The 17801-nt window shown below is 43.4% G+C and overlaps 13 non-coding genes and 2 pseudogenes across 13 annotated transcripts; all 15 read left to right on the top strand.

Annotated features, from left to right (window-relative positions):
- The first annotated feature begins 351 nt into the window (after positions 1 to 351).
- Positions 352 to 470, top strand: LOC136725098 (5S ribosomal RNA). Its single transcript, XR_010807477.1, has one exon. It is a non-coding gene; the product is annotated as a 5S ribosomal RNA (ribosomal RNA).
- Positions 471 to 1525: 1055 nt separating this feature from the next.
- On the top strand, positions 1526 to 1644 carry LOC136725090 (5S ribosomal RNA). Its single transcript, XR_010807470.1, has one exon. It is a non-coding gene; the product is annotated as a 5S ribosomal RNA (ribosomal RNA).
- Positions 1645 to 2699: 1055 nt separating this feature from the next.
- On the top strand, positions 2700 to 2818 carry LOC136725096 (5S ribosomal RNA). Its single transcript, XR_010807475.1, has one exon. It is a non-coding gene; the product is annotated as a 5S ribosomal RNA (ribosomal RNA).
- A 1053-nt stretch (positions 2819 to 3871) lies between these two features.
- LOC136725071 (uncharacterized) lies at positions 3872 to 3980 on the top strand (annotated as a pseudogene).
- Positions 3981 to 5035: 1055 nt separating this feature from the next.
- LOC136725064 (5S ribosomal RNA) lies at positions 5036 to 5154 on the top strand. The gene has a single exon (XR_010807448.1). It is a non-coding gene; the product is annotated as a 5S ribosomal RNA (ribosomal RNA).
- A 1055-nt stretch (positions 5155 to 6209) lies between these two features.
- Positions 6210 to 6328, top strand: LOC136725122 (5S ribosomal RNA). Its single transcript, XR_010807499.1, has one exon. It is a non-coding gene; the product is annotated as a 5S ribosomal RNA (ribosomal RNA).
- Positions 6329 to 7394: 1066 nt separating this feature from the next.
- Positions 7395 to 7513, top strand: LOC136725069 (5S ribosomal RNA). The gene has a single exon (XR_010807453.1). It is a non-coding gene; the product is annotated as a 5S ribosomal RNA (ribosomal RNA).
- A 1055-nt stretch (positions 7514 to 8568) lies between these two features.
- Positions 8569 to 8687, top strand: LOC136725099 (5S ribosomal RNA). The gene has a single exon (XR_010807478.1). It is a non-coding gene; the product is annotated as a 5S ribosomal RNA (ribosomal RNA).
- Positions 8688 to 9743: 1056 nt separating this feature from the next.
- LOC136725103 (5S ribosomal RNA) lies at positions 9744 to 9862 on the top strand. The gene has a single exon (XR_010807482.1). It is a non-coding gene; the product is annotated as a 5S ribosomal RNA (ribosomal RNA).
- Positions 9863 to 10928: 1066 nt separating this feature from the next.
- LOC136725089 (5S ribosomal RNA) lies at positions 10929 to 11047 on the top strand. The gene has a single exon (XR_010807469.1). It is a non-coding gene; the product is annotated as a 5S ribosomal RNA (ribosomal RNA).
- A 1066-nt stretch (positions 11048 to 12113) lies between these two features.
- Positions 12114 to 12222, top strand: LOC136725070 (uncharacterized; annotated as a pseudogene).
- A 1055-nt stretch (positions 12223 to 13277) lies between these two features.
- On the top strand, positions 13278 to 13396 carry LOC136725066 (5S ribosomal RNA). The gene has a single exon (XR_010807450.1). It is a non-coding gene; the product is annotated as a 5S ribosomal RNA (ribosomal RNA).
- A 1054-nt stretch (positions 13397 to 14450) lies between these two features.
- LOC136725120 (5S ribosomal RNA) lies at positions 14451 to 14569 on the top strand. The gene has a single exon (XR_010807497.1). It is a non-coding gene; the product is annotated as a 5S ribosomal RNA (ribosomal RNA).
- A 1066-nt stretch (positions 14570 to 15635) lies between these two features.
- LOC136725121 (5S ribosomal RNA) lies at positions 15636 to 15754 on the top strand. Its single transcript, XR_010807498.1, has one exon. It is a non-coding gene; the product is annotated as a 5S ribosomal RNA (ribosomal RNA).
- Positions 15755 to 16820: 1066 nt separating this feature from the next.
- LOC136725067 (5S ribosomal RNA) lies at positions 16821 to 16939 on the top strand. Its single transcript, XR_010807451.1, has one exon. It is a non-coding gene; the product is annotated as a 5S ribosomal RNA (ribosomal RNA).
- Positions 16940 to 17801: the final 862 nt, after the last annotated feature.

Raw genomic sequence — 17801 nt, forward strand, 5'->3', positions numbered from 1 at the left:
CATAGTGATGCAACCTCCTTTCAGTTTCATACTGCATGTCAATTGAAATCCTTACTGAAATGCACACCTTCTCAAAATTGCGCTTGACTGGCGTGTCAGGCACTCAATTACAGCTGTTTTATCAAGACAATGTGTTCGTTTTGTAATACATAGTTCCGGTCTGGTGTGGCACCCCAGCTAACGCACAACGTTGCCACAATGTTGCCACAACGTGACGTGTTAGCAGGGACTGTCTGCGGCGCGCTGGTGTGTCCCGGGCTTTAGAGTAGAGAGACAGTTCAACTGTAAGTATGAACGGCAGAAACGGATATTGCCTTCCCTTTAAGTAGAGCGTCAGGGACAACCTCCCTGGCTTACGGCCATACTAGCCTGAATACGCCCGATCTCGTCCGATCTCGGAAGCCAAGCAGGCTCGGGCCTGGTCAGTACTTGGATGGGAGACCGCCTGGGAATACCAGGTGCTGTAAGCTTTTGCATCTTTTACACACCAGAGGGCGACAAATCACGAGTTTTAACTTTGGATACACGCAATTTCATCATTATTTCAGATTTGACTTCCCCAAATACACAGGCATACAATAGATCTTGTTCTCCAACGTAAACGGTCCCTAGTAACTAGGGTACATTCGTAAATAAATTGAGCATCATGGCTAGAAGTGACTAAATGTTGCCTAATCTTTCTCATCGAGAAATGACACAATTACAGCAACACAAAAAGGAACTCCACCGGACAAAGTTCAGTGCTCACAAGGAGCCTCATTCAACACACACGGTTCCATTCCCATTCATGCAAAGCACGAAAGTGTAAAACTTGGGAACATACTTGAGAGCAAAGATCACATTCAATCTCATTCAAGGCACGGATGTGAATGCAACGGGATGAAATTACTGAAATGATGCCTGCCCTCGAACTGTGATGATGGACTACCCGACTCGCCAATAATATTGGGTTCTGGTGTATTGAAATACAGGAGCTGCTGAATTTGTGTGTTTTCTTACCCCCTCACCATAGTTTGTCAAATGTTTAAACAACTGAACTTATATTCAAGGTTTGTTTCTCTTCATATGTTTTACTGGTTTACATTTGTCTCAGCAACCTGTTGAATGATTCTTCTGCTTTCAAAACAAAATGACAACAGGATGAATGCACACACTTGAAAATACAATACATGCAATGTTATGCATCATAGTGATGCAACCTCCTTTCAGTTTCATACTGCATGTCAATTGAAATCCTTTCTGAAATGCACACCTTCTCAAGATTGCGCTTGACTGGCGTGTCAGGCACTCAATTACAGCTGTTTTATCAAGACAATGTGTTCGTTTTGTAAAATATAGTTCCGGTCTGGTGTGGCACCCCAGCTAACGCACAACGTTGCCACAACGTTTCGTGTTAGCAGGGACTGTCTGCGGCGCGCTGGTGTGTCCCGGACTTTAGAGTAGAGAGACAGTTCAACTGCAAGTATGAGCGGCAGAAACGGATATTGCCTTCCCTTTAAGTAGAGCGTCAGGGATAGCCTCCCTGGCTTACGGCCATACTAGCCTGAATACGCCCGATCTCGTCCGATCTCGGAAGCTAAGCAGGCTCGGGCCTGATCAGTACTTGGATGGGAGACCGCCTGGGAATACCAGGTGCTGTAAGCTTTTGCATCTTTTACACACCAGAGGGCGACAAATCACGAGTTTTAACTTTGGATACACGCAATTTCATCATTATTTCAGATTTGACTTCCCCAAATACACAGGCATACAATAGATCTTGTTCTCCAACGTAAACGGTCCCTAGTAACTAGGGTACATTCGTAAATAAATTGAGCATCATGGCTAGAATTGACTAAATGTTGCCTAATCTTTCTCATCGAGAAATGACACAATTACAGCAACACAAAAAGGAACTCCACTGGTCAAAGTTCAGTGCTCACAAGGAGCCTCATTCAACACACACGGTTCCATTCCCATTCATGCAAAGCACGAAAGTGTAAAACTTGGGAACATACTTGAGAGCAAAGATCACATTCAATCTCATTCAAGGCACGGATGTGAATGCAACGGGATGAAATTACTGAAATGATGCCTGCCCTCGAACTGTGATGATGGACTACCCGACTCGCCATTAATATTGGGTTCTGGTGTATTGAAATACAGGAGCTGCTGGATTTGTGTGTTTTCTTACCCCCTCACCATAGTTTGTCAAATGTTTAAACAACTGAACTTATATTCAAGGTTTGTTTCTCTTCATATGTTTTACTGGTTTATATTTGTCTCAGCAACCTGTTGAATGATTCGTCTGCTTTCAAAACAAAATAACAACAGGATGAATGCACACACTTGAAAATACAATACATGCAATGTTATGCATCATAGTGATGCAACCTCCTTTCAGTTTCACACTGCATGTCAATTGAAATCCTTACTGAAATGCACACGTTCTCAAGATTGCGCTTGACTGGCGTGTCAGGCACTCAATTACAGCTGTATTATCAAGACAATGTGTTCGTTTTGTAAAATATAGTTCCGGTCTGGTGTGGCACCCCAGCTAACGCACAACGTTGCCACAACGTTGCATGTTAGCAGGGACTGTCTGCGGCGCGCTGGTGTGTCCCGGGCTTTAGAGTAGAGAGATAGTTCAACTGTAAGTATGAACGGCAGAAACGGATATTGCCTTCCCTTTAAGTAGAGCGTCAGGGACAGCCTCCCTGGCTTACGGCCATACTAGCCTGAATACGCCCGATCTCGTCCGATCTCGGAAGCTAAGCAGGCTCGGGCCTGGTCAGTACTTGAATGGGAGACCGCCTGGGAATACCAGGTGCTGTAAGCTTTTGCACCTTTTACACAACAGAGGGCGACAAATCACGAGATTTAACTTTGGATACACGCAATTTCATCATTATTTCAGATTTTACTTCCCCAAATACACAGGCATACAATAGATCTTGTTCTCCAACGTCAACGGTCCCTAGTAACTAGTGTACATTCATAAATAAATTGAGCATCATGGCTAGAAGTGACTAAATGTTGCCTAATCTTTCTCATCAAGAAATGACAAAATTACAGCAACACAAAAAGGAACTCCACTGGACAAAGTTCAGTGCTCACAAGGAGCCTCATTCAACACACACGGTTCCATTCCCATTCATGCAAACCACGAAAGTGTAAAACTTGGGAATATACTTGAGAGTAAAGATCACATTCAATCTCATTCAAGGCACGGATGTGAATGCAACGGGATGAAATTACTGAAATGATGCCTGCCCTCGAACTGTGATGATGGACTACCCGACTCGCCAATAAAATTGGGTTCTGGTGTATTGAAATACAGAAGCTGCTGGTTGTGTGTTTTCTTACCCCCTCACCATAGTTTGTCAAATGTTTAAACAACTGAACTTATATTCAAGGTTTGTTTCTCTTCATATGTTTTACTGGTTTACAATTGTCTCAGCAACCTGTTGAATGATTCTTCTGCTTTTTAAACAAAATGACAACAGGATGAATGCACACACTTGAAAATACAATACATGCAATGTTATGCATCATAGTGATGCAACCTCCTTTCAGTTTCATACTGCATGTCAATTGAAATCCTTACTGAAATGCACACCTTCTCAAGATTGCGCTTGACTGGCGTGTCAGGCACTCAATTACAGCTGTTTTATCAAGACAATGTGTTCGTTTTGTAAAATATAGTTCCGGTCTGGTGTGGCACCCCAGCTAACGCACAATGTTGCCACAACGTGGCATGTTAGCAGGGACTGTCTGCGGCGCGCTGGTGTGTCCCGGACTTTAGAGTAGAGAGACAGTTCAACTGCAAGTATGAGCGGCAGAAACGGATATTGCCTTCCCTTTAAGTAGTGCGTCAGGGACAGCCTCCCTGGCTTACGGCCATACTAGCCTGAATACGTCCGATCTCGGAAGCTAAGCAGGCTCGGGCCTGGTCAGTACTTGGATGGGAGACCACCTGGGAATACCAGGTGCTGTAAGCTTTTGCATCTTTTACACACCAGAGGGCGACAAATCACGAGTTTTAACTTTGGATACACGCAATTTCATCATTATTTCAGATTTGACTTCCCCAAATACACAGGCATACAATAGATCTTGTTCTCCAACGTAAACGGTCCCTAGTAAACAGCGTACATTCGTAAATAAATTGAGCATCATGGCTAGAAGTGACTAAATGTTGCCTAATCTTTCTCATCAAGAAATGACACAATTACAGCAACACAAAAAGGAACTCCACCGGACAAAGTTCAGTGCTCACAAGGAGCATCATTCAACACACACGGTTCCATTCCCATTCATGCAAAGCACGAAAGTGTAAAACTTGGGTACATACTTGAGAGCAAAGATCACATTCAATCTCATTCAAGGCACGCATGTGAATGCAACGGGATGAAATTACTGAAATGATGCCTGCCCTCGAACTGTGATGATGGATTACCTGACTCGCCAATAATATTGGGTTCTGGTGTATTGAAATACAGGAGCTGCTGGATTTGTGTGTTTTCTTACCCCCTCACCATAGTTTGTCAAATGTTTAAACAACTGAACTTATATTCAAGGTTTGTTTCTCTTCATATGTTTTACTGGTTTACATTTGTCTCAGCAACCTGTTGAATGATTCTTCTGCTTTCAAAACAAAATGACAACAGGATGAATGCACACACTTGAAAATACAATACATGCAATGTTATGCATCAAAGTGATGCAACCTCCTTTCAGTTTCATACTGCATGTCAATTGAAATCCTTACTGAAATGCACACCTTCTCAAGATTGCGCTTGACTGGCGTGTCAGGCACTCAATTACAGCTGTTTTATCAAGACAATGTGTTCGTTTTGTAAAATATAGTTCCGGTCTGGTGTGGCACCCCAGCTAACGCACAATGTTGCCACAACGTGGCGTGTTAGCAGGGACTGTCTGCGGCGCGCTGCTGTGTCCCGGGCTTTAGAGTAGAGAGACAGTTCAACTGCAAGTATGAACAGCAGAAACGGATATTTCCTTCCCTTTAAGTAGAGCGTCAGGGACAGCCTCCCTGACTTACGGCCATACTATCCTGAATATGCCCGATCTCGTCCGATCTCGGAAGCCAAGCAGGCTCGGGCCTGGTCAGTACTTGGATGGGAGACCGCCTGGGAATACCAGGTGCTGTAAGCTCTTGCACCTTTTACACACCAGAGGGCGACAAATCACGAGTTTTAACTTTGGATACACACAATTTCATCATTATTTCAGATTTTACTTCCCCAAATACACAGGCATTAAATAGATCTTGTTCTCCAACGTAAACGGTCCCTAGTAACTAGCGTACATTCGTAAATAAATTGAGCATCATGGCTAGAAGTGACTAAATGTTGCCTAATCTTTCTCATCAAGATATGACACAATTACAGCAACACAAAAAGGAACTCCACCGGACAAAGTTCAGTGCTCACAAGGAGCCTCATTCAACACACACGGTTCCATTTTCATTCATGCAAAGCACGAAAGTGTAAAACTTGGGAGCATACTTGAGAACAAAGATCACATTCAATCTCATTCAAGGCACGGATGTGAATGCAATGGGATGAAATTACTGAAATGATGCCTGCCCTCGAACTGTGATGATGGATTACCTGACTCGCCAATAATATTGGGTTCTGGTGTATTGAAATACAGGAGCTGCTGGATTTGTGTGTTTTCTTACCCCCTCACTATAGTTTGTCAAATGTTTAAACAACTGAACTTATATTCAAGGTTTGTTTCTCTTCATATGTTTTACTGGTTTACATTTGTCTCAGCAACCTGTTGAATGATTCCTATGCTTTCAAAACAAAATGACAACAGGATGAATGCACACACTTGAAAATACAATACATGCAATGTTATGCATCATAGTGATGCAACCTCCTTTCAGTTTCATACTGCATATCAATTGAAATCCTTACTGAAATGCACACCTTCTCAAGATTGCGCTTGACTGGCGTGTCAGGCACTCAATTACAGCTGTATTATCAAGACAATGTGTTCGTTTTGTAAAATATAGTTCCGGTCTGGTGTGGCACCCCAGCTAACGCACAACGTTGCCACAACGTTTCGTGTTAGCAGGGACTGTCTGCGGCGCGCTGGTGTGTCCCGGACTTTAGAGTAGAGAGACAGTTCAACTGCAAGTATGAGCGGCAGAAACGGATATTGCCTTCCCTTTAAGTAGAGCGTCAGGGACAGCCTCCCTGGCTTACGGCCATACTAGCCTGAATACGCCCGATCTCGTCCGATCTCGGAAGCCAAGCAGGCTCGGGTCTGGTCAGTACTTGGATGGGAGACCGCCTGGGAATACCAGGTGCTGTAAGCTTCTGCACCTTTTACACACCAGAGGGCGACAAATCACGAGTTTTAACTTTGGATACACACAATTTCATAATTATTTCAGATTTTACTTCCCCAAATACAAAGGCATACAATAGATCTTGTTCTCCAACGTAAACGGTCCCTAGTAACTAGGGTACATTCGTAAATAAATTGAGCATCATGGCTAGAAGTGACTAAATGTTGCCTAATCTTTCTCATCGAGAAATGACACAATTACATCAACACAAAAAGGAACTCCACCGGACAAAGTTCAGTGCTCACAAGGAGTCTCATTCAACACACACGGTTCCATTCCCATTCATGCAAAGCACGAAAGTGTAAAACTTTGGAACGTACTTGAGAGCAAAGATCACATTCAATCTCATTCAAGGCACGGATGTGAATGCAACGGGATGAAATTACTGAAATGATGCCTGCCCTCGAACTGTGATGATGGACTACCCGACTCGCCAATAATATTGGGTTCTGGTGTATTGAAATACAGGAGCTGCTGGATTTGTGTGTTTTCTTACCCCCTCACCATAGTTTGTCAAATGTTTAAACAACTGAACTTATATTCAAGGTTTGTTTCTCTTCATATGTTTTACTGGTTTACATTTGTCTCAGCAACCTGTTGAATGATTCTTCTGCTTTCAAAACAAAATGACAACAGGATGAATGCACACACTTGAAAATACAATACATGCAATGTTATGCATCATAGTGATGCAACCTCCTTTCAGTTTCATACTGCATGTCAATTGAAATCCTTACTGAAATGCACACCTTCTCAAGATTGCGCTTGACTGGCGTGTCAGGCACTCAATTACAGCTGTTTTATCAAGACAATGTGTTCGTTTTGTAAAATATAGTTCCGGTCTGGTGTGGCACCCCAGCTAACGCACAACGTTGCCACAACGTTGCCACAACGTGGCGTGTTAGCAGGGACTGTCTGCGGCGCGCTGGTGTGTCCCGGGCTTTAGAGTAGAGAGACAGTTCAACTGTAAGTATGAACGGCAGAAACGGATATTGCCTTCCCTTTAAGTAGAGCGTCAGGGACAGCCTCCCTGGCTTACGGCCATACTAGCCTGAATACGCCCGATCTCGACCGATCTCGGAAGCCAGGCAGGCTCGGGCCTGGTCAGTACTTGGATGGGAGACCACCTGGGAATACCAGGTGCTTTAAGCTTTTGCACCTTTTACACACCAGAGGGCGACAAATCACGAGTCTTAACTTTGGATACACACAATTTCATCATTATTTCAGATTTTACTTCCCCAAATACACAGGCATACAATAGATCTTGTTCTCCAACGTAAACGGTCCCTAGTAACTAGGGTACATTCGTAAATTAATTGAGCATCATGGCTAGAAGTGACTCAATGTTGCCTAATCTTTCTCATCAAGAAATGACACAATTACAGCAACACAAAAAGGAACTCCACCGCACAAAGTTCAGTGCTCACAAGGAGACTCATTCAACACACACGGTTCCATTCCCATTCATGCAAAGCACGAAAGTGTAAAACTTGGGAACATACTTGAGAGCAAAGATCACATTCAATCTCATTCAAGGCACGGATGTGAATGCAACGGGATGAAATTACTGAAATGATGCCTGCCCTCGAACTGTGATGATGGACTACCCGACTCGCCAATAATATTGGGTTCTGGTGTATTGAAATACAGGAGCTGCTGGATTTGTGTGTTTTCTTACTCCCTCACCATAGTTTGTCAAATGTTTAAACAACTGAACTTATATTCAAGGTTTGTTTCTCTTCATATATTTTACTGGTTTACATTTGTCTCAGCAACCTGTTGAATGATTCTTCTGCTTTCAAAACAAAATGACAACAGGATGAATGCACACACTTGAAAATACAATACATGCAATGTTATGCATCATAGTGATGCAACCTCCTTTCAGTTTCATACTGCATGTCAATTGAAATCCTTACTGAAATGCACACCTTCTCAAGATTGCGCTTGACTGGCGTGTCAGGCACTCAATTACAGCTGTTTTATCAAGACAATGTGTTCGTTTTGTAAAATATAGTTCCGGTCTGCAGTGGCACCCCAGCTAACGCACAACGTTGCCACAACGTGGCGTGTTGGCAGGGACTGTCTGCGGCGCGCTGGTGTGGCCCGGGCTTTAGAGTAGAGAGACAGTTCAACTGTAAGTATGAACGGCAGAAACGGATATTGCCTTCCCTTTAAGTAGAGCGTCGTGGACAGCCTACCTGGCTTACGGCCATACTAGCCTGAATACGCCCGATCTCGTCCGATCTCGGAAGCCAAGCAGGCTCGGGCCTGGTCAGTACTTGGATGGGAGACCGCCTGGGAATACCAGGTGCTGTAAGCTTTTGCACCTTTTACACACCAGAGGGCGACAAATCACGAGTTTTAACTTTGGATACACACAATTTCATCGTTATTTCAGATTTTACTTCCCCAAATACACAGGCATACAATAGATCTTGTTCTCCAACGTAAACGGTCCCTAGTAACTAGGGTACATTCGTAACTAAATTGAGCATCATGGCTAGAAGTGACTAAATGTTGCCTAATCTTTCTCATCAAGAAATGACACAATTACAGCAACACAAAAAGGAACTCCACCGGACAAAGTTCAGTGCTCACAAGGAGCCTCATTCAACACACACGGTTCCATTCCCATTCATGCAAAGCACGAAAGTGTAAAACTTGGGAACATACTTGAGAGCAAAGATCACATTCAATCTCATTCAAGGCACGGATGTGAATGCAACGGGATGAAATTACTGAAATGATGCCTGCCCTCGAACTGTGATGATGGACTACCCGACTCGCCAATAATATTGGCTTCTGGTGTATTGAAATACAGGAGCTGCTGGATTTGTGTCATTTCTTACCCCCTCACCATAGTTTGTCAAATGTTTAAACAACTGAACTTATATTCAAGGTTTGTTTCTCTTCATATGTTTTACTGGTTTACATTTGTCTCAGCAACCTGTTGAATGATTCTTCTGCTTTCAAAACAAAATGACAACAGGATGAATGCACACACTTGAAAATACAATACATGCAATGTTATGCATCATAGTGATGCAACCTCCTTTCATTTTCATACTGCATGTCAATTGAAATCCTTACTGAAATGCACACCTTCTCAAGATTGCGCTTGACTGGCGTGTCAGGCACTCAATTACAGCTGTTTTATCAAGACAATGTGTTTTTTTTTGTAAAATATAGTTCCGGTCTGGTGTGGCACCCCAGCTAACGCACAACGTTGCCACAACGTGGCGTGTTAGCAGGGACTGTCTGCGGCGCGCTGGTGTGTCCCCGGCATGAGTGTAGAGAGACAGTTCAACTGTAAGTATGAGCGGCAGAAACGGATATTGCCTTCCCTTTAAGTAGAGCGTCAGGGACAGCCTCCCTGGCTTACTGCCATACTAGCCTGAATACGCCCGATCTCGTCCGATCTCGGAAGCTAAGCAGGCTCGGGCCTGGTCAGTACTTGGATGGGAGACCGCCTGGGAATACCAGGTGCTGTAAGCTTTTGCATCTTTTACACACCAGAGGGCGACAAATCACGAGTTTTAACTTTGGATACACGCAATTTCATCATTATTTCAGATTTGACTTCCCCAAATACACAGGCATACAATAGATCTTGTTCTCCAACGTAAACGGTCCCTAGTAACTAGGGTACATTCGTAAATAAATTGAGCATCATGGCTAGAAGTGACTAAATGTTGCCTAATCTTTCTCATCGAGAAATGACACAATTACAGCAACACAAAAAGGAACTCCACCGGACAAAGTTCAGTGCTCACAAGGAGCCTCATTCAAAACACACGGTTCCATTCCCATTCATGCAAAGCACGAAAGTGTAAAACTTGGGAACATACTTGAGAGCAAAGATCACATTCAATCTCATTCAAGGCACGGATGTGAATGCAACGGGATGAAATTACTGAAATGATGCCTGCCCTCGAACTGTGATGATGGACTACCCGACTCGCCAATAATATTGGGTTCTGGTGTATTGAAATACAGGAGCTGCTGGATTTGTGTGTTTTCTTACCCCCTCACCATAGTTTGTCAAATGTTTAAACAACTGAACTTATATTCAAGGTTTGTTTCTCTTCATATGTTTTACTGGTTTACATTTGTCTCAGCAACCTGTTGAATGATTCTTCTGCTTTCAAAACAAAATGACAACAGGATGAATGCACACACTTGAAAATACAATACATGCAATGTTATGCATCATAGTGATGCAACCTCCTTTCAGTTTCATACTGCATGTCAATTGAAATCCTTACTGAAATGCACACCTTCTCAAGATTGCGCTTGACTGGCGTGTCAGGCACTCAATTACAGCTGTTTTATCAAGACAATGTGTTCGTTTTGTAATATATAGTTCCGGTCTGGTGTGGCACCCCAGCTAACGCACAACGTTGCCACAACGCTGCCACAACGTGGCGTGTTAGCAGGGACTGTCTGCGGCGCGCTGGTGTGTCCAGGGCTTTAGAGTAGAGAGACAGTTCAACTGTAAGTATGAACGGCAGAAACGGATATTGCCTTCCCTTTAAGTAGAGCGTCAGGGACAGTCTCCCTGGCTTACGGCCATACTAGCCTGAATACGCCCGATCTCGTCTGATCTCGGAAGCTAAGCAGGCTCGGGCCTGGTCAGTACTTGGATGGGAGACCGCCTGGGAATACCAGGTGCTGTAAGCTTTTGCATCTTTTACACACCAGAGGGCGACAAATCACGAGTTTTAACTTTGGATACACGCAATTTCATCATTATTTCAGATTTGACTTCCCCAAATACTCAGGCATACAATAGATCTTGTTCTCCAATGTAAACGGTCCCTAGTAACTAGGGTACATTCGTAAATAAATTGAGCATCATGGCTAGAAGTGACTAAATGTTGCCTAATCTTTCTCATCGAGAAATGACACAATTACAGCAACACAAAAAGGAACTCCACCGGACAAAATTCAGTGCTCACAAGGAGCCTCATTCAACACACACGGTTCCATTCCCATTCATGCAAAGCACGAAAGTGTAAAACTTGGGAACATACTTGAGAGCAAAGATCACATTCAATCTCATTCAAGGCACGGATGTGAATGCAACGGGATGAAATTACTGAAATGATGCCTGCCCTCGAACTGTGATGATGGACTACCCGACTCGCCAATAATATTGGGTTCTGGTGTATTGAAATACAGGAGCTGCTGGATTTGTGTGTTTTCTTACCCCCTCACCATAGTTTGTCAAATGTTTAAACAACTGAACTTATATTCGAGGTTTGTTTCTCTTCATATGTTTTACTGGTTTACATTTGTCTCAGCAACCTGTTGAATGATTCTTCTGCTTTCAAAACAAAATGACAACAGGATGAATGCACACACTTGTAAATACAATACATGCAATGTTATGCATCATAGTGATGCAACCTCCTTTCAGTTTCATACTGCATGTCAATTGAAATCCTTACTGAAATGCACACCTTCTCAAGATTGCGCTTGACTGGCGTGTCAGGCACTCAATTACAGCTGTTTTATCAAGACAATGTGTTCGTTTTGTAATATATAGTTCCGGTCTGGTGTGGCACCCCAGCTAACGCACAACGTTGCCACAATGTTGCCACAACGTGGCGTGTTAGCAGGGACTGTCTGCGGCGCGCTGGTGTGTCCCGGGCTTTAGAGTAGAGAGACAGTTCAACTGTAAGTATGAACGGCAGAAACGGATATTGCCTTCCCTTTAAGTAGAGCGTCAGGGACAGCATTCCTGGCTTACGGCCATACTAGCCTGAATACGCCCGATCTCGGAAGCTAAGCAGGCTCGGGCCTGGTCAGTACTTGGATGGGAGACCGCCTGGGAATACCAGGTGCTGTAAGCTTTTGCATCTTTTACACACCAGAGGGCGACAAATCACGAGTTTTAACTTTGGATACACGCAATTTCATCATTATTTCAGATTTGACTTCCCCAAATACACAGGCATACAATAGATCTTGTTCTCCAACGTAAACGGTCCCTAGTAACTAGGGTACATTCGTAAATAAATTGAGCATCATGGCTAGAAGTGACTAAATGTTGCCTAATCTTTCTCATCGAGAAATGACACAATTACAGCAACACAAAAAGGAACTCCACCGGACAAAGTTCAGTGCTCACAAGGAGCCTCATTCAACACACACGGTTCCATTCCCATTCATGCAAAGCACGAAAGTGTAAAACTTGGGAACATACTTGAGAGCAAAGATCACATTCAATCTCATTCAAGGCACGGATGTGAATGCAACGGGATGAAATTACTGAAATGATGCCTGCCCTCGAACTGTGATGTTGGACTACCCGACTCGCCAATAATATTGGGTTCTGGTGTATTGAAATACAGGAGCAGCTGGATTTGTGTGTTTTCTTACCCCCTCACCATAGTTTGTCAAATGTTTAAACAACTGAACTTATATTCAAGGTTTGTTTCTCTTCATATGTTTTACTGGTTTACATTTGTCTCAGCAACCTGTTGAATGATTCTTCTGCTTTCAAAACAAAATGACAACAGGATGAATGCACACACTTGAAAATACAATACATGCAATGTTATGCATCATAGTGATGCAACCTCCTTTCAGTTTCATACTGCATGTCAATTGAAATCCTTACTGAAATGCACACCTTCTCAAGATTGCGCTTGACTGGCGTGTCAGGCACTCAATTACAGCTGTATTATCAAGACAATGTGTTCGTTTTGTAATATATAGTTCCGGTCTGGTGTGGCACCCCAGCTAACGCACAACGTTGCCACAACGTTTCGTGTTAGCAGGGACTGTCTGCGGCGCGCTGGTGTGTCCCGGACTTTAGAGTAGAGAGACAGTTCAACTGCAAGTATGAGCGGCAGAAACGGATATTGCCTTCCCTTTAAGTAGAGCGTCAGGGACAGCCTCCCTGGCTTACGGCCATGCTAGCCTGAATACGCCCGATCTCGTCCGATCTCGGAAGCTAAGCAGGCTTGGGCCTCGTCAGTACTTGGATGGGAGACCGCCTGGGAATACCAGTTGCTGTAAGCTTTTGCACCTTTTACAAACCAGAGGGCGACAAATCACGAGTTTTAACTTTGGATACACGCAATTTCATCATTATTTCAGATTTTACATCCCCAAGTACACAGGCATACAATAGATCTTGTTCTCCAACGTAAACGGTCCCTAGTAACTAGGGTACATTCGTCAATAAATTGAGCATCATGGCTAGAAGTGACTAAATGTTGCCTAATCTTTCTCATCAAGAAATGACACAATTACAGCAACAAAAAAGGAACTCCACCGGACAAAGTTCAGTGCTCACAAGGAGCATCATTCAACACACACGGTTCCATTCCCATTCATGCAAAGCACGAAAGTGTAAAACTTGGGAACGTACTTGAGAGCAATGATAACATTCAATCTCATTCAAGGCACGGATGTGAATGCAACGGGATGAAATTACTGAAATGATGCCTGCCCTCGAACTGTGATGATGGACTACCCGACTCGCCAATAATATTGGGTTCTGGTGTATTGAAATACAGGAGCTGCTGGATTTGTGTGTTTTCTTACCCCCTCACCATAGTTTGTCAAATGTTTAAACAACTGAACTTATATTCAAGGTTTGTTTCTCTTCATATGTTTTACTGGTTTACATTTGTCTCAGCAACCTGTTGAATGATTCTTCTGCTTTCAAAACAAAATGACAACAGGATGAATGCACACACTTGAAAATACAATACATGCAATGTTATGCATCATAGTGATGCAACCTCCTTTCAGTTTCATACTGCATGTCAATTGAAATCCTTACTGAAATGCACACCTTCTCAAGATTGCGCTTGACTGGCGTGTCAGGCACTCAATTACAGCTGTATTATCAAGACAATGTGTTCGTTTTGTAATATATAGTTCCGGTCTGGTGTGGCACCCCAGCTAACGCACAACGTTGCCACAACGTTTCGTGTTAGCAGGGACTGTCTGCGGCGCGCTGGTGTGTCCCGGGCTTTAGAGTAGAGAGACAGTTCAACTGTAAGTATGAACGGCAGAAACGGATATTGCCTTCCCTTTAAGTAGAGCGTCAGGGACAGCCTCACTGGCTTGCGGCCATACTAGCCTGAATACGCCCGATCTCGTCCGATCTCGGAAGCTAAGCAGGCTCGGGCCTGGTCAGTACTTGCATGGGAGACCGCCTGGGAATACCAGGTGCTGTAAGCTTTTGCATCTTTTACACACCAGAGGGCGACAAATCACGAGTTTTAACTTTGGATACACGCAATTTCATCATTATTTCAGATTTTACTTCCCCAAATACACAGGCATACAATAGATCTTGTTCTCCAACGTAAACGGTCCCTAGTAACTAGGGTACATTCGTAAATAAATTGAGCATCATGGCTAGAAGTGACTAAATGTTGCCTAATCTTTCTCATCGAGAAATGACACAATTACAGCAACACAAAAAGGAACTCCACCGGACAAAGTTCAGTGCTCACAAGGAGCCTCATTCAACACACACGGTTCCATTCCCATTCATGCAAAGCACGAAAGTGTAAAACTTGGGAACATACTTGAGAGCAAAGATCACATTCAATCTCATTCAAGGCACGGATGTGAATGCAACGGGATGAAATTACTGAAATGATGCCTGCCCTCGAACTGTGATGATGGACTACCCGACTCGCCAATAATATTGGGTTCTGGTGTATTGAAATACAGGAGCTGCTGGATTTGTGTGTTTTCTTACCCCCTCACCATAGTTTGTCAAATGTTTAAACAACTGAACTTATATTCAAGGTTTGTTTCTCTTCATATGTTTTACTGGTTTACATTTGTCTCAGCAACCTGTTGAATGATTCTTCTGCTTTCAAAACAAAATGACAACAGGATGAATGCACACACTTGAAAATACAATACATGCAATGTTATGCATCATAGTGATGCAACCTCCTTTCAGTTTCATACTGCATGTCAATTGAAATCCTTACTGAAATGCACACCTTCTCAAGATTGCGCTTGACTGGCGTGTCAGGCACTCAATTACAGCTGTTTTATCAAGACAATGTGTTCGTTTTGTAATATATAGTTCCGGTCTGGTGTGGCACCCCAGCTAACGCACAACGTTGCCACAATGTTGCCACAACGTGGCGTGTTAGCAGGGACTGTCTGCGGTGCGCTGCTGTGTCCCGGGCTTTAGAGTAGAGAGACAGTTCAACTGTAAGTATGAACGGCAGAAACGGATATTGCCTTCCCTTTAAGTAGAGCATCAGGGACAGCCTCCCTGGCTTACGGCCATACTAGCCTGAATACGCCCGATCTCGTCCGATCTCGGAAGCCAAGCAGGCTCGGGCCTGGTCGGTACTTGGATGGGAGACCGCCTGGGAATACCAGGTGCTGTAAGCTTTTGCACCTTTTACACACCAGAGGGCGACAAATCACGAGTTTTAACTTTTGATACACACAATTTCATCATTATTTCAGATTTGACTTCCCCAAATACACAGGCATACAATAGATCTTGTTCTCCAACGTAAACGGTCCCTAGTAACTAGGGTACATTCGTAAATAAATTGAGCATCATGGCTAGAAGTGACTAAATGTTGCCTAATCTTTCTCATCAAGAAATGACACAATTACAGCAACACAAAAAGGAACTCCACCGGACAAAGTTCAGTGCTCACAAGGAGCCTCATTCAACACACACGGTTCCATTCCCATTCATGCAAAGCACTAAAGTGTAAAACTTGGGAACATACTTGAGAGCAAAGATCACATTCAATCTCATTCAAGGCACGGATGTGAATGCAACGGGATGAAATTACTGAAATGATGCCTGCCCTCGAACTGTGATGATGGACTACCCGACTCACCAATAATATTGGCTTCTGGTGTATTGAAGTACAGGAGCTGCTGGATTTGTGTGTTTTCTTACCCCCTCACCATAGTTTGTCAAATGTTTAAACAACTGAACTTATATTCAAGGTTTGTTTCTCTTCATATGTTTTACTGGTTTACATTTGTCTCAGCAACCTGTTGAATGATTCTTCTGCTTTCAAAACAAAATGACAACAGGATGAATGCACACACTTGAAAATACAATACATGCAATGTTATGCATCATAGTGATGCAACCTCCTTTCAGTTTCATACTGCATGTCAATTGAAATCCTTACTGAAATGTACACCTTCTCAAGATTGCGCTTGACTGGCGTGTCAGGCACTCAATTACAGCTGTTTTATCAAGACAATGTGTTCGTTTTGTAAAATATAGTTCCGGTCTGGTGTGGCACCCCAGCTAACGCACAACGTTGCCACAACGTTGCCACAACGTGGCGTGTTAGCAGGGACTGTCTGCGGCGCGCTGGTGTGTCCCGGGCTTTAGAGTAGAGAGACAGTTCAACTGTAAGTATGATCGGCAGAAACGGATATTGCCTTCCCTTTAAGTAGAGCGTCAGGGACAGCCTCCCTGGCTTACGGCCATACTAGCCTGAATACGCCTGATCTCGACCGATCTCGGAAGCCAGGCAGGCTCGGGCCTGGTCAGTACTTGGATGGGAGACCGCCTGGGAATACCAGGTGCTGTAAGCTTTTGCACCTTTTACACACCAGAGGGCGACAAATCACGAGTTTTAACTTTGGATACACACAATTTCATCATTATTTCAGATTTTACTTCCCCAAATACACAGGCATACAATAGATCTTGTTCTCCAACGTAAACGGTCCCTAGTAACTAGGGTACATTCGTAAATTAATTGAGCATCATGGCTAGAAGTGACTCAATGTTGCCTAATCTTTCTCATCAAGAAATGACACAATTACAGCAACACAAAAAGGAACTCCACCGCACAAAGTTCAGTGCTCACAAGGAGACTCATTCAACACACACGGTTCCATTCCCATTCATGCAAAGCACGAAAGTGTAAAACTTGGGAACATACTTGAGAGCAAAGATCACATTCAATCTCATTCAAGGCACGGATGTGAATGCAACGGGATGAAATTACTGAAATGATGCCTGCCCTCGAACTGTGATGATGGACTACCCGACTCGCCAATAATATTGGGTTCTGGTGTATTGAAATACAGGAGCTGCTGGATTTGTGTGTTTTCTTACCCCCTCACCATAGTTTGTCAAATGTTTAAACAACTGAACTTATATTCAAGGTTTGTTTCTCTTCATATGTTTTACTGGTTTACATTTGTCTCAGAAACCTGTTGAATGATTCTTCTGCTTTCAAAACAAAATGACAACAGGATGAATGCACACACTTGAAAATACAATACATGCAATGTTATGCATCATAGTGATGCAACCTCCTTTCAGTTTCATACTGCATGTCAATTGAAATCCTTACTGAAATGCACACCTTCTCAAGATTGCGCTTGACTGACGTGTCAGGCTCTCGATTACAGCTGTTTTATCAAGACAATGTGTTCGTTTTGTAAA

Source organism: Amia ocellicauda, unplaced genomic scaffold, assembly GCF_036373705.1.
Source record: "Amia ocellicauda isolate fAmiCal2 unplaced genomic scaffold, fAmiCal2.hap1 HAP1_SCAFFOLD_206, whole genome shotgun sequence".
In the NCBI taxonomy this organism is placed as follows: domain Eukaryota; kingdom Metazoa; phylum Chordata; class Actinopteri; order Amiiformes; family Amiidae; genus Amia; species Amia ocellicauda.